Here is a 14,735-nt window from a genome sequence, read left to right as displayed (position 1 = left end):
TGCTGGCAAAAGGATGGTCCTGTGCTGGGGATGCTGGGATGTGGCATGCAGAAATTCCCATTTCTGCCACCGGATGCCTGTATGGTCTTTCTCAAATTCATATCAGCTATTTCCTTTTCCTCAGCATTTGTTAGTACTAATTATCTCCTTCTGTTTATATTGTAAGCCTACTGGAGAAACAGTTGCTTACTTCTCTGTGAGTGCCTTGTACACACAAGTCTTAGCTAGTGGCTTCTGCGCACTGCAAAATATACGTAACAGATTCAGGTTTGCCTTTACTGTTTCCCTTAAAATGCCTTGATCACTTATAACTAAAGCTGCCACCAGATCGTTAAACTACAAGGACTGAAACTGAAGGCCAAGGTGGCCTGAAATTCTGTGCCTTGGATACCCCAAAAGGAAAGAAAACCCCCAAAATAAAGGGAACTGTGATAAACTGAAGCAATGGCAGAAGAAGCTGAGCATGTGAAAGGTGGGAGACAACACAGAGAAAATGGGAGAGGTGGTCAAATTGCTCTGGAAAAAGACTGGAAGTCTGGCCTTACTGGGTGGCCTTGCCAGCTCTATGTCCTTGTGAGGTCTCACCCTCCCACCAGGAGAAGACCTGGGGCAGAAGTAGGAATCATTTGAACCCTGCACTCAGTTTTGCAGCTGCTCAATTTTAGTTGTCCTCATTTCATCCCCAGGTGCAGGGGAATAGTGAGGCAGGCAACGTGTGTAGCTCATGGCTGCTGTAGAATGCCAATTGCTCCTATAAAATGGAGCATCCCTCCACAAACCTGGCTCCCCCAGAGCCCTCTCCTGCACTGCTAATGCATCATGTTCCTTGGTTAATTCAGACAGCATGGTACCAGCCCTCCCCCATCATGAACATCAGAGCTGTTATTGCTTCCTCAGGCACAGTCTATTGCTTTGGGGCAGATAAACTCTTTAAGGCAAATACATGGGACCAAATCCATCCCTGGTGCAACTCCATTGAAGTCACCAGGGTTTTATACCTGAGAGAGATGTGAAGCTTATTGCATAAAAGTGGAATTTTTTCATCTTCCTTTCATTTACCTCTCTATGAATTTGAAATGAGCTCCTCTGCTCATGACTTATTTATGTTGAGCCATACACTTAAACACTGGAGTTCTTTTTTTTAAACATGATGTACACTACTGTTCCTACTGGATATGCTCAAATGATTAGCCAGTAAAAGGAAAACATTGTGGGACAGCATCAGCTAATGCTCTCCTTTCTCCCTCTGAAGCACAATAAAGGGACTGCACAAGTCGGATTTTTTTTATTCCTCAACTCTCCAAGGAAGAAACTTTCGTCATTAACGGGGAGGCTGTTGTACGTGAAAAGGGAACAGCATCCTGCAAAGCTGTTCTCAAAACTCTAAACACAGATTTGTCCCAGCATCACTGAAAAGCCCTCAGATGATCAGATGATCTCAGAAAGCATTTTTCATACTGTAGTGGATTTTACAGGTAAGGCAAATGGTTGCAGAGACACAGATGCAGGTTCAAAAGCAGCCTTTAGGCCCCCTGCTATCTATGAACCTGCAAAGTGGGAGTCTTTCATCCCTTTTTCCTTCCGTTTGAGCTCACATAGATATCGGTTTACAGAGGAATATTGCACTTCAACAGAAGAGGCCAAATAAATATCGAAGAGGAGTGAAGCTTGGGGGATATGCGTGAAAATAAAGTGCATGGCTTTGCATGGATGTGATCGCCATGATCTGCATGGGAAGTCCAGTTTCAGTGCACTTCTCCAGCTAAACAGAATCCCCTAATCCCTCCCACCAAACCTCCCTCTCAGGAGTTGGCTCAGTTTGAAGGAATTTTTTGTGCTCCATTTTTACAATTTGGGCAGAGCTATTTCAGGAGATGAAAAGGAATCCCAGCATTTAGCTATGCTGCAGAGCCATAAGAAATGTAGTCTCTCTATTCATCTGGGAGTGTCCCAAAGGTACCATTTGACTCAGTGCCTTCTTCTGAAGAGGTATCTCTAAAAAATCATTAGAGCAAAACTGCTCAAGCCAGGTGTCTGTACTACCTTCTAAGCTGACCCACATTCATCAGTGCTACAGTAAGCCTTGGTCAGGTTGTTAACATATGTAACTTGTGTGTTGTTGGGATGTTGAAAGTCTTTGAGGTGTCTCTTAGGTGGTGGTGTGCACCCTAGGAATATCATGCCATAGGACATACACATACAGATAGTATGCTGCTTGGGAGATGTCAGGAAAGAGAAACAACAGCAAAAAAGGGCTTTTTCTGAACAAATCAACAAGTGTTGCTATGGACAACATTGCAGGAATAAGTTCTTGAGATGTATGAGCCAGGATGACAACTTACCAAATACCTTCTAGGGTTGAGTATGGAGGTGATACTTTTTACTACAAAGGTGGGATAGACAAGAGCAGAAACTTGGACAACCAGGTAGAATGAGACTTTGAGAAATAAGCCAAGTAAGAAGACAGATTTCTGTAGAAGTTCAGTATTTTGACCAAAGCTGGAAGCTTTTTAAATTTCTATGTTAGGTTTTTATTACTAGTGCTAAATGAGGCTCATTTCGAACTGAACAGGGAAATCATCTGACCCAATGCAGTCTCCACAATATATATGCTATTTGTCTCAACACCTTGTTTTATCAGAGGAGAGAAACAGATGTTTTGAGGACCTGACTCATCATTCCAATTTAGCTAAAATTGGGCAAAATGGTTCATGACCTGAACACTCTTGTTTCCATTAAGAGAACAGAGAGCCCCAGCAGCCAGCTTGGATCAGGTGTCTCAGCTGGGAACATCCCTTTCCAGACTTGTGTTTCAATATTTTATTTTCTTTATTCAATGAAATTTGCAGGGAAAATCACATTATGAGTACTCTAGCTTGTGCCATAGGCCACAGTGGTTAGTTTAAATGTGTGCAACGCATACTTTAAATAATGACATCTGTATTTACACATGACTCTGGGAAATAGCTTTAGCTCATCCTTTAAATGTCTCTCTATATAAGAAGCTTCATCTTTGCCGACAAAGAGAAGATTTAGTGGGTGTTTAGTGTAACTGATTATCTGCTGATTCAATCAATTATGTGAACCTGGAGCCAAAGGGAACATTAGGTGGCTTTGTGCTGGTATTGCAGCTGCTCTGTTGCTGACCCTGTGACATGTTTGCTATCTGGTGTAAATATTTGCATCTGTCAGAGAAACCTGGCCTGTCCCCTACTGCCAAATTGTTCTGCTACAGAGACTGAAATCTTCCTTATTAGTTTGCATAAGGGCAAGTGCAACCTGTTCAGAATTCAGGTGGAATAAGTTGACTGGACAGTAAAAGAAATTTTTGAAAAAAATAAATGCCAGCTCAGCCTTCAATACAGCTGAAAAGGTTTCCAAAGTAGAGCCTTTTCAAAGCCTGCTCTTGCCTTTAGTGGCTTTTCTGTTCTGTCTTTACACAGTTACCTTTTGTACTGAAGATGTTTTCCCAGTTGCATGGATGTAAAAGCAAAGAAAATGAGGCTGACAGTGATCCTGTGTGGAGTAAATTGCAAAGGCAGATATCAGTGAGGAAAATGACCAGCAGTTCTGCATCAGAAAGGCCTCTGAAAGCGAAATTCCTTCTCTGCAGCTGATCCTTCCCTCCACGCAGAGCAAACAGCACGATGATGCACGGGATCCAACCAACTGCTTCAGTTAGGGTGACCTTTCACAAGCAATGACTGACACTGGGACTTCAGCACAGCAATTCTTAGTGCGTTTTGCTTCAGCTGCCTGGAGAACGGGGAGAAATATTCATATATACGCTAACTGTATATGCTTGCTTCAGGCTCACTCTCACCCACCAAACAAGAGTGCAACCAAATGCACTTCCTCCTGGAGACTTGTTACTGTCTGAAAGGTAGGTCTGGGAGGACCACATCTTGGCTGTCCCTTCCAGCTTAACCTGGGATGTTGAGGTTGAGGATGAGCTTGACCTCTTCCTTCCTGACCTCATCCTCTTTTGCTGACCTCATCCTCTGTACCTGACCTCATCCTTCCTACTGCCTGACAAGGAAGGGAGATCACAGGAGCTGCTTCTCTGTCCCAGATGTCCTTCCCAGCACTGCTGGGGATCTCTGATGCTCAGGTGGTTGCTCCATACCCCTTGCTTCTGACAGCAGAGAGGGGATGGGGCTGGCACAGCCTGTGGCAGGAGGTGAAGCCTTTGCATCACCCAGACGCAGGAGAACTTCTCAGGTCACACTGGAGGCACAGCTCTTAGGAAGTGATGTCCCTGCTTTTCCTAATGAGAAACAACAACCCCGAGGGCTGACATTTCCAAGGCTCTGATTTCACTGGCAAAATATCTCAGCAGTTCATCATGCTTCTTTGGAAGAAATGGCCATGCCTGACAGTGATGTGGTGCATGGACCTGGCACACTTTGGTTCTGAGCAGGTGGTGCTGGGTCAGTGGGACGTGTGCTGTGGGCTGATACAGGACAGCCAGCAGTTCTGGCAGCTCACTGCTGGAAAATTGGAAAACTGGCATATCTGTTCATCTCACAGTTCCTCCGTTCTGTCTGTCTGTCTGTCTGTCTGTCTGTCTGCCCTTCTAGTATCTCAGACTGTAAATCCTTTAAGTAAGGAAACAACATCAAAAGTCTTTCTAGTGTCATAGCAGCATGGCGGCTGGAATAGAGCACAGATAATAATTGAGGCATGGGATCACTCTGATACAAATGGAGGTCAAACTCAGCATCTGTCTTAGCCCTCTGTTTTAACTGGCTTCACTTCTCAATTACCCTGATGAGACCGAGAGAGCAAAAAAGACAAAACCACAATACAACTGTTACAATAAAGTTCTTTTACTGTAAGGACATAATGCATTAGTTGTCATAGACTGGGAATAAGGGGTCATCCTGTGTTTAGAATTGAATTTTTAATGCTCACAGACTGACAAGCTTAGGTAAATCTTAGAATTATAGGATTGTTTCAGTCAGAAATCACATGGCAGCACAGCCTGCAAACAAACTCCTTTTGGGGGATGTGAGAAAGCATCAAAAAGACATTAGCACATTGGCTAATTTCTAATATTAGTAATATTAATTAACATAATAACATTAATTTCTAAGTACTAAGGGATACAAAATAAGAAGGTATATATATATAAAAGACATCTTGGGCTAAAGCACTTTGAAAGATCCCTTCAAATAGTCCTTTGCTTTCCTGTTTTTAAAAAGTTTTTTTCTATGGGGCCAAATTATTGCTCAAAAAAATTGTCTGTGAGGACAATGATTTGTTCCAAGAGACTCTGAGTGCTTTGGGTGAAGAGAGGTGGCATTCCTGAAGGCTTTGGGGTGAAAGCCTGCAATATTTGCCTGGAGCCCCATGTCATCAGGAGGGCACTATAGAGGCTGATAATGCAAATTATTAGTTCTGTCAGTTGAAAGAAAGGGCTCAAGGTCCACCCAAGAAGGAGACCCAGTGGTCTTACAAATATGATGTTGTTTCTGGTTTTCCAGCAGCAACTGCTGGACTGCAGAGACTGCTCTGATCACGCAGAACGTAACAGCAGGGTGATACATGCCATGGGCTAAAAACAGAGCAGCTTGTCTGGAAATATGGCTGAGATACACATATGCTTTCAGTACTTGGAATAAAGGTTTGGTCATTTTTTATGAGAAGCTTTTGATCAAGAAATGGTGATGCCTTCTCTCCTTTCTGTCATGAGATCTGCCCGGATAATCAATATCACTCCTTTCTGGTATTAAAATCCTCAAACATCCATGGACCCTTGATGGGACAGATGTTTTGCCATACTTCCACAGATGCGAGGAGGCTCTGGGTGCAGCTTCTTGTTTGCATTGCTAAGCCATTGCTTGTGAGACTAGCATGCAATTAATTTAAAAGTGTTCATTGAAATTTTCTGCCATAGTTGAACTTAGAGTCCAGATGGTGCTGATGGAACCTGATGGAAAATAAAAGGAAAGGTTTTTAGATACGACTCCCTTTTAACCGATGAACCCACGCTGGTATGTCAATTAGTTGGAATTGGCTTAAACCCCTGAGTGCATAAATAGATAACTCGGGTTTACCTGTGAAGCCAGGTCTGTCTGTAGGTTCTTCTACCAAGCTGCCAGTTCCAGTTTAGCTATATAGCTGTTGGCTCTTTCTGAGGTCTTTTTGCCTCCAGGTTGGTCTAACAGCCCTGTAACCTATCTGCAAGAGATTTTGCTGGGATGTCCAAAGGGGTCACTGACCCAGTTGCCCACCCTGCTCCTCTCCAAGCAGCTGTGGTCTCTGTAGCCACTTTGGCTGGATAGAAAAAGCAAGGAAAGCTGAAACTGCCACCGAGGAGCAAACACCCACCATGGGAAGCTGTCCTGGCTAAAGGAGTGGAAGCCATGGGATAGAGTTTATAAGTCCATTACAGATGTTCAGCACTGAATTTGTTAAGTGCAGAAGTAATGACAGAGGATCACTTGAGGAACTGTAATCTTCCTATACTATAAGATCTCTCTTGTTGTCCAGTTTTTCAGGGGAAATGTTGCCTTGACAACGTAATCCACTTGGCAGGGGCCTGCTGTCTTTTAAGGGAGGCTGATCTGGAAGCACCTGAGTGAAACATTTCACCGCGACATCAACTGCAGCACATGCCCCTCTAAAACCCTTCAGGACTGCCAGGAGAGAGAAAAGGAATGGGAGGGGGAGGGAACAAGACTGTAGGATCCCTCTCACAGGAGATGGGTGCTCAATGCAGGAGTGGGTACAGACCACAGCTCCAGGCTGGGGATGCACAATGCTGCTTTCAACCCCCCCGACTCAAAAAAAGCCAAGGATGCAATCTCATGTTACCGTGCTATCAACATGGTGCAGGTGGCAAACCTCATGCTGCTGCTTTCTCTTGCTTTAAACCAGCAGTATGGGGGTGTGCTAAGTACAGACACATTCATCTGGCTCCCATTTCAGATTTTGCTTGTTTCCCAGTTTTGCATTTTAAGCTCTGATTGCATCCCGTCACTTTCATTTCAAAGGTCTTCACAGAATAAATTCTGATATTTAAATATTTTTACAAGTTCCGTATCAGGGCAGTGCAGCCTTTGCAGAAAATTGTTTATGGTAGTGAGGATATAAACAGTGATTTACAAGCTGTCCAAAGAGGAGGAAGTATGTGGCATTTATTTGGCTGTAATACACTATCTCCCTAATTACCTCATATCCTAGGACATCCTTAATGCTTTACAAGAGAAGCACAAAGAAATGAAGGTACAAAGCATGCTCCTACAGCTTATGTTTTCTTGCTAATAAACACCTAATATTCTCTTAGAGTTGATTTATGCAGCTGTGCGTGTTTTGTATGAAGTGTCTGTTCAAGTCTCCCTTTAAGACATCATAAATGCAGCTTTGTTTGCAAAGTTAAGACAATGGCATACAGTTTGGTAAAATGGGCCTATAAAAACTACAAAAAGCATGAAGAAAATCCTGCCTTTAGTGAAGAGACTCATAGGTCATAGGAAATTAATACAGTATAACCATACACATCAGCTCTTAGTTCCTGTCTTCACTCCAAACATTGGACATTGAAGCATCCAATCCTTCAGAAAAATCTAGTATTTTTTAAAAGCCATAGCTGATGGTGAAATGACTGCATCCTTGGGTAAATTATTCCAATAATTAATTATTCTTGTTAAAAATATGCAGCGCAATTTATATTGCAAGCCTCAGCTATCAGCCACTGGATATTTTTACAGCATTTCCTGCTAAATAAAAAAACCCTCTTGAATAAAATAATTTATGTTAAGTGGATTCTTCAAGATGATCAAAGAGATAAATCATGTTCTGTTGGTGTTTAAAAGTCTACAAAGAAAAGAAAATAGCAAATAACATGTTTGACGTTCAGTTTTGTTGAAGTCTTCTGAATATTGAACTGTTTTATACAGGGCTGTATCCTCCTTGCAGCTCCTGTTGGATGTGTGTTCACAACGTTACATACTCTAAGCCTCAGCAACAGATTCCTCTAAAGAGCCTGAATTTTAGATCAAGTAAATTCAGAATTAATTTCAGCCCTTCCCTTTGCAACTTCATTCATTCAACAGAGGCTTCGGTCACTGGAGGTTTCAAGACTGGCTATTAGTTGTTCTGACAGAGGACGCCGGTAGCTTTTGTATGTGACAAAATGATGGAGTCACCAATATTTGTCGATGGTTACAACAACCTTGGAGAGATGCTTCAGTTTCCACCTCCTTGTAATGCAAATTACCTGTGGCACCTCTGTCCCACAGAGTAGCAATGGCAAGCACTGACCGTGCAAAAGCAACTGTTGTTCCCATCACGAGCCATCAGCCCAAAGGTAGAAGACAAACTAATGTGGATGTAAAAATGTCATATTGCAGCCCATCCTTTGTTTTATTTGATCTTTTTTTCTTCTGTGAGGTTAGCAGTCAGAATGAAATTCCTTTTCATAGCTGCAGTTAATCATGTTTATCACTGTAATAGCTGGAGACCAACACGATCCCACAACCCAACAGGGTTTTCCTGTGACTGATGCTATGTATACAGCAAAGACATGTTCAGTTAAAGGTCATCTGTATCTCACGACAGAATTTACAGCCTAAGCCAAGGAGCCAGACATGGCTGTGAGCTGGGGGCACCTCGGGCGGCAGGAGCCACCTGCAGCCCCATCCAGGCTCTCACTGAGCAATAAGGCAACCCACCGCAGTGACCAACACTATGTGACACATCAGCACAACCCTGGTGCCCGGTCCATGCTGTTGGCATGGACATTGCAGCTGTATGGGACAGAGAAAAGATTTCATTTCTTTCCTTGGGTATAAAACCTTCCAGTTTGGCGATGGGAAACCCAGTCAGTAGCTGCCACCATCTTCAGCGAGCAGTTTTAGCTTTGCAAATGGATTTATTTAAAATATTGTTGCTGTGGTTGTGGCCACTACAGGACATCTGTATCTGCTTGCTCCTGTATCTGCATATTAAGCTTGAGGTTTTGGTCTGCTTTAGTGTGTCATGGGTAAGAAGTAAAATCAGTTCTTTTTTCATTTCATATAAAATGAGGTTGGAGGTTACGGCTGCTCTGTTGAGAAAGGTGTAACTATCGATCAGGTGCTAAGCTTGACTGCCTTGATGCTAACCTGTTTTGTACTGATAATACTAAAATCGTGGGATCTTATGAGAACCATAAATCCCTCCCAGTAGAGACCTTGTAGATATTTATGCAGTTGGCTTTGCTGATATCATCTTTCATCCGTACTTAGTTTAAAGTTTTCTAAGGTAATGCTGTGAAAGTAGTAAACTTATCCTGTTGGGGATTCAGATCAAACTCTGGCACTTCTGCACCCCCAGGAAAGCCTATACTGCTTAGTTGACACTCTCACACTTGAAATCCGTATCCAGCGCTTAATATTCTTTGCCTGGTTTTCAAATCCTTTTTGGGGTGCTAGCATTCCCTCAATCTATTGCTATTGATCACGCTTCATGCCCAAAATCAGAAAGACGCCAGAAAATCTCTGAATGCAGACCATTCACTCATACTCTTATCAAGCCTGAGGCTCTCAGCTGAGCTGATAGTGAACCTGCTACATAGTGTCTATAAACCACAGATCCTGGAGCAGGCTGCCCTGGAGAGGTCTGATGGACCTCAGGTCTTGTCTGATTTTATCTTAAAAACTGCTTACTCAACTGCTGTTGCAACTGGAGAAAAAAATCACCTTTTTTTTTCAGTGTGCTATTACAGTGTCCAACGTCAGCCTCATCCTCACTGTAGTTCTTGAAATTGCTGCAGGGAATTGACAAGCCTGTCACATTCTGCTCTGACGGGATAAGGGCTTCTCCGCTCAGCACCTCAGTAGTAAACACCACAGAGGGTAAGGGGACCTGGCATTCTGGGTTAGCCTCCTCTTGTGTTACATACAAATCTTAGCAAGTATTTCTCCACTGGCACAGTTGAAGAGACTTCCCACTCCTCGTGTTTCCAAGAAATCCAACCAGCCCCCTCCCTCTGTGCTATAGGGACTTGACTGTTAAGGACCTAACATGGGATCCCTTTGGAACAGCCCGTATTATTGTGGCTTTGTCTCACCAAGCCAAGGAGCTTTGGGTTTGGTGGATACTGTGATATATCCACACGTCCAAAAGACTGTTTGTGAGTCTGCTGGTATGAACTGCCCTAGATACCAAACATGCTGCACAGGCATATGGTAGCAAGCCCCTGCACTGTAACCCATGTGCGCTGATTCTTGCCCTGCTGTTGACCCACCATCACACATCAGTAATCACAGTATTAAATAGAGCTTTCTGTAACAAATCCTGGGAGATTTCTGTGAGAGATTTCATTGTTGCCTCAAGAAACTCTCTTGTTCTTTAGCTTTTAATACAGTAATTAGAAAAAAAAATGAAATGAGTAATATTAAGCAGCTCAGTCATGCACTTGAAAGTCAGGAACTGCTTCAAGCTTCCTTGGGCAACTGCAGCAACTAACCCACATAGCTGTCCTGCTGTCACCCTGTCCTGCCAGGATGAGCTCCTGCATTGGGTTTGCATGGCAAGGTTTTGGCAGTGGGGGTCTATGGGGGTGGCTTCTGTAAGAAGCTCCAGAAAGCTTCCCCCATGCCCGATTGAGCCCATGCCAGCCGGCTTGTGTGATGGATTGGCCCCATCCCCACCCCCCTGTGCTGCTCAGGGGCAGGAGGGAGAGAAATTGGGAGTGAAATTGAGTCTGGGAAGAAAGAAGGAGCGGGGGAAAGGTGTTTTTAAGATTTGGTTTTATTTCTCATTATCCTACTCTGATTTGGTGGGTAATAAATTAATTTCCCAGAGTCGAGCCTGTTTTGCCCATGGCAGTAACTGCTGAGTGATCTCCCCATCCTTACCTTGACCCACGAGCCTTTCGCTGTACTTTCTCTCCTCTGCCTGGCTGAGGGGGGCAGTGACAGAATGGCTGTGGTGGGCATCTGGTGCCCAGCCAGGGTCTGCCCACCACAGCTCCTACTCCCACTCCTCTGCTTGTCTCTCCCTCCCTGATTGTCCTCTGTGCCCACTGATGGTCATTCCCCACAACCCTAACTCTCCCTCAACAACTGTCTCACCAGATCTCAGGTTTCTTCTCTTGTTTGGGTCCTTTTTTTATGTTCTTTGTCCAGCTAGACATATTTCTGTCATCCATACCTTTCTCTTGGTGGCTCCAGGTTTTCCCCAAATCCTCAGCTAATCCCATCTCTCCCTCACTTTCACCCAGTCCTCGTGTGTCTCCTCACCACCTCCACATTGTTCTCTCCCTCTAGGCTTTCTTTCCTTCTCCATTCCTTGTGCTTTCTCTCATTAAATCCCAGTTACTAGAAGCACACAGGAGCAATCACTACTAGAAGAACCTTTCCAAGCAGGTGGAAACGTGGGCTCTTGCTCAAAGAAGACAATATGTGCACAGTCTGGTGAACTTTAAAAGATATTCAAAGTTCAAGCATTCTATTTGGGATGCAAAAAAATATATAATCATACCTTGTCTTTCCCAAACAAATGCAAACTTTAGTTTTTTTCTCAAAGTTACACAGTGTAACTGAGTGAGCAGATCTCCATGGAATAGCAAAACTCTACAGTGTGATCATGGTGCACAGACCACGCTTAACAGTTTTCAAGTGGTTGCTGTACGGCCTGAGGTCTGTACAATTTTTGAGATTACTGGGGATATTGGAAAATGCCTTCATTACACCCCCCTCACTGCCCTCCCATCTTACTCTCATAGACAACTCTAACTTTTGCCTGAATTTAAGGGGAGGAGGTAGTAATCATCCAGAATGGCAATTTCAGCCTGCATTATTAAACATGAGGAAACCATTAGCAGTCTGGAAAGAGTTTTCCAGCTCAGGGAGAGCACACGCCCTTAATAATGTATATCTCCATGGTGGTCCAAAAAAAAAATTGTTCCTGACCTGCAAGTATCCATTTATACCAAATGTTTGGTGTTGCTTCTTCATACACCAAATACAGCAGCAGAATTTTACATGTTGTGCTTTACAGATTAGCACAAATGTAAGTGTTCTGAAAGAGCAGCGATGTGTTTTCTACTTCTGGCTTTTCACACCAGCAGTCATGTGGCCCCGTATGTGAAGGCAGTCCATTTGTGTCAGCTATACTTTTCTCCCCTGAATATAATCAAGCTTCCTCTCTGTGCATTGCACCTTTTTTTCATCTTTCCAGCACCATGTTTAGATCTGCATTGATTACACCATTTGTTTTCACGTTCTTTTTATCTTCTGGGACATGCATTTCTTCCAGTGTTGCCCTGATGATTTAGGACCAGTTACTTTTTCCTCCTTCCATACAGATTTGGCATCAGAAAGGGTGATTGCTTTAGAGCCTTTTTAAACTAAAAAAATGCCAAACCAATATTGCATTTCAAATGAGCATAAAAAGAAGGCCTAAGACTCACACACAAACACCATGCCTGAATGAAGTTCTGATTTGCAGATAGGAAGAGATGTTTTGATTCGTCTTTGAACAGAGGTGTGGAGTAATAAGAGCCAGCACCTTTGTAAAAGAGGAAAAAAAAAAACCCACACCAAAAACCACACCAGCTTAAAATAATTAGTCTCTAGTCCTGCCAGTATGTTTTTCACATTGATGCTCCAAGTGAATGTGGAGAACACTCACTTCTGGATCCAGCAGTCTATAATCAGATCAGTCTTCATAATGCAAATACCAGAACAGACAGTAAAAATGAGTGCAAGACTGATATGCTTGGAAGCTGTGTGATGCACTCCTGGTAGTCTGGAAGTCTTGGCTGTAATATGAAGGAAGCAAGGTCAAAAAGCACGGCTAGTGAGCATTTTTCAGTGTTAGCAGACCATGTCTCTGTTAGACTGCAGTACGCTCTCAGAACTGTCTGGTTATTTCCCTGTGAACCTGCATTGATTTTCTTGCAGATTACGTTAGTTCCAGTCACAAAAGAAATTGTATCTGTTCTGCAGCTAATGCAAACCTACAGCTAGCATTTTCCTGAAGGCTGCTTTTTCATGTCAAATGCAAGTAGTCAAGTACATCTGGGAGCATGCACGGCTTTCTAGAAAGAACTTCTACATGAAAGATACTGAAGAGTTGGTATCAGTTAACACTGAGAGTTGTAGTAACTGTAATGCGTGCTATATTCATTATTGTATTCTCAAACTTATTTATATTTAGAAACTTCAGAGAAAGCATCCTTAAAGTCTAATTCAACCCATAGGTATCCTTAATTGCCAAGGGTAATTAAAAATAAATAAAAACCTAAATGAAAACAAAAACCCCTGGGGTTCCTGTGGGCATCTCAAGACAAGATTCTGTGACTGGTCCTCTGAGATGAAGCAGTCTTATCCAGCTGAGACAGGGCATCTCTCTGCAAAGCTGGTGAAATGACTTTTTCAGCCCTGGCCTCCTTTGCCATTATTATATCTGACTTCTATCATGTCATTTTGTTCATAAGAGATATTTTTTCATGAACTATCATCTTCCTCCTACTTTTTAATATTTCTTTTTTCCTTCCTCTCTCCCTTCTTGATCCTTTTTTTTCTGGGTTTTTTTTTTCCTTCTTTTCATTCCATTCCATTCTTTCCCCAGAACTCAAATTGCTTTGCAATTAAGGCTACACAAATCTGTGATCACCATATAAATAACCAGGAGACTGCTCTCTCAGAAGTGAAGAACATGCCTTTCCCTACTCATTTCAATCGCTCATGATGTTCAGGGGAAAAGGGGTTAATACACTGCTTCTGCTGTTCCCATCACCTCCACACTTTGATGGATCCTGCTGAAGCAAGGTGTTTTTTCCTGGATAATTTCTTGCCCTCCTTTGCAGAGGGGTTTATGTTATGTGAAAGGCTGAGCTCAGCCCCAGAGTCCGTCAGACCAGCATGCAGAAATCCTTTCCAGGGGAAGTTTGTGGGCTGGGGGCTGTACGCCCAAGGCACAATCCTCTCCTGAAAGAGCTGGGATTCTTAAAGGCAAGACAAACACTGGGAGAAAAGAAGGACTTCCCCATTTTCCAGATGGGAGGGGCTGTGTCTAACCTTAAATTGCTTGTAGAATGTCACAATACATCTGAGATTTTATTTTTTATCTTTTATTTCATAGTCCTGCTTTTCCTCTTAGTGGTAAAGGGGGAGAGTTTTATCTAAATTTTGACACCTGAATGTTGAAAGGCCCCTACATCTCCTTTTATACCCAAGTCATCCCAAGGGTGAGGTGCTGGGTCTCATTCCTGCCATCAACTCTGAGAAGGGGTCAAGGGACCATCTCAGGGTTAGGTTGTAAGATCTGTGTTCTAGGGCTCTAAAATTAGTTGAGAAAATTCCTCCTCTAGTCGTCTCTGAAAGCTGTGAAGAAGGGGTTTTAGACTCATTGATGTATCCTGAAGGTCTGATGAGGGCTGAAGGCTGAGAGATACAGAAGGGTATTTAATCAACTGAGGTTGAGCAAGTGATGCTAATTCCAAACAGAGCAAAATGATTCCTTGCACAGCAAATATAAGCTTGAAATACCTGACTGGCTCTTGTAGCAGGGAGCAACAAGACAATCATGATTCAACTCTAGGATAAACAAGGAATTTCAAATCTAAGTCTGACATAAGAGCCATAAATCAACCGCTGATGCCAAAGTATTATGGCAAATAATATTTCATCTCCTGCATTGATCTGACAGCCGTGCAACTGCTTACAATGACGAAACCATCACACACAACTCTGACACGTCTTGCTCCTTTTTTGCTTAAATCTAAATATTGTTCCAAC

The 14,735-nt window shown here is 43.0% G+C and overlaps 1 protein-coding gene across 4 annotated transcripts in view; it reads left to right on the top strand.

Moving 5' to 3' along the window:
• FRMD4A (FERM domain containing 4A) overlaps window positions 1-14,735 on the top strand; it is a 386,124-nt gene that overhangs the window by 40,606 nt on the left and 330,783 nt on the right. The gene's annotated exons all lie outside the window — the stretch shown is intronic.

The sequence above is a fragment of the Falco punctatus genome (genome assembly GCF_963210335.1).
Source record: "Falco punctatus genome assembly, chromosome: 6".
NCBI classification, from domain to species: domain Eukaryota; kingdom Metazoa; phylum Chordata; class Aves; order Falconiformes; family Falconidae; genus Falco; species Falco punctatus.
The sequence above is the reverse complement of the archived record's forward strand: the minus strand, read 5'-3'. Positions and strand labels throughout refer to the sequence as shown.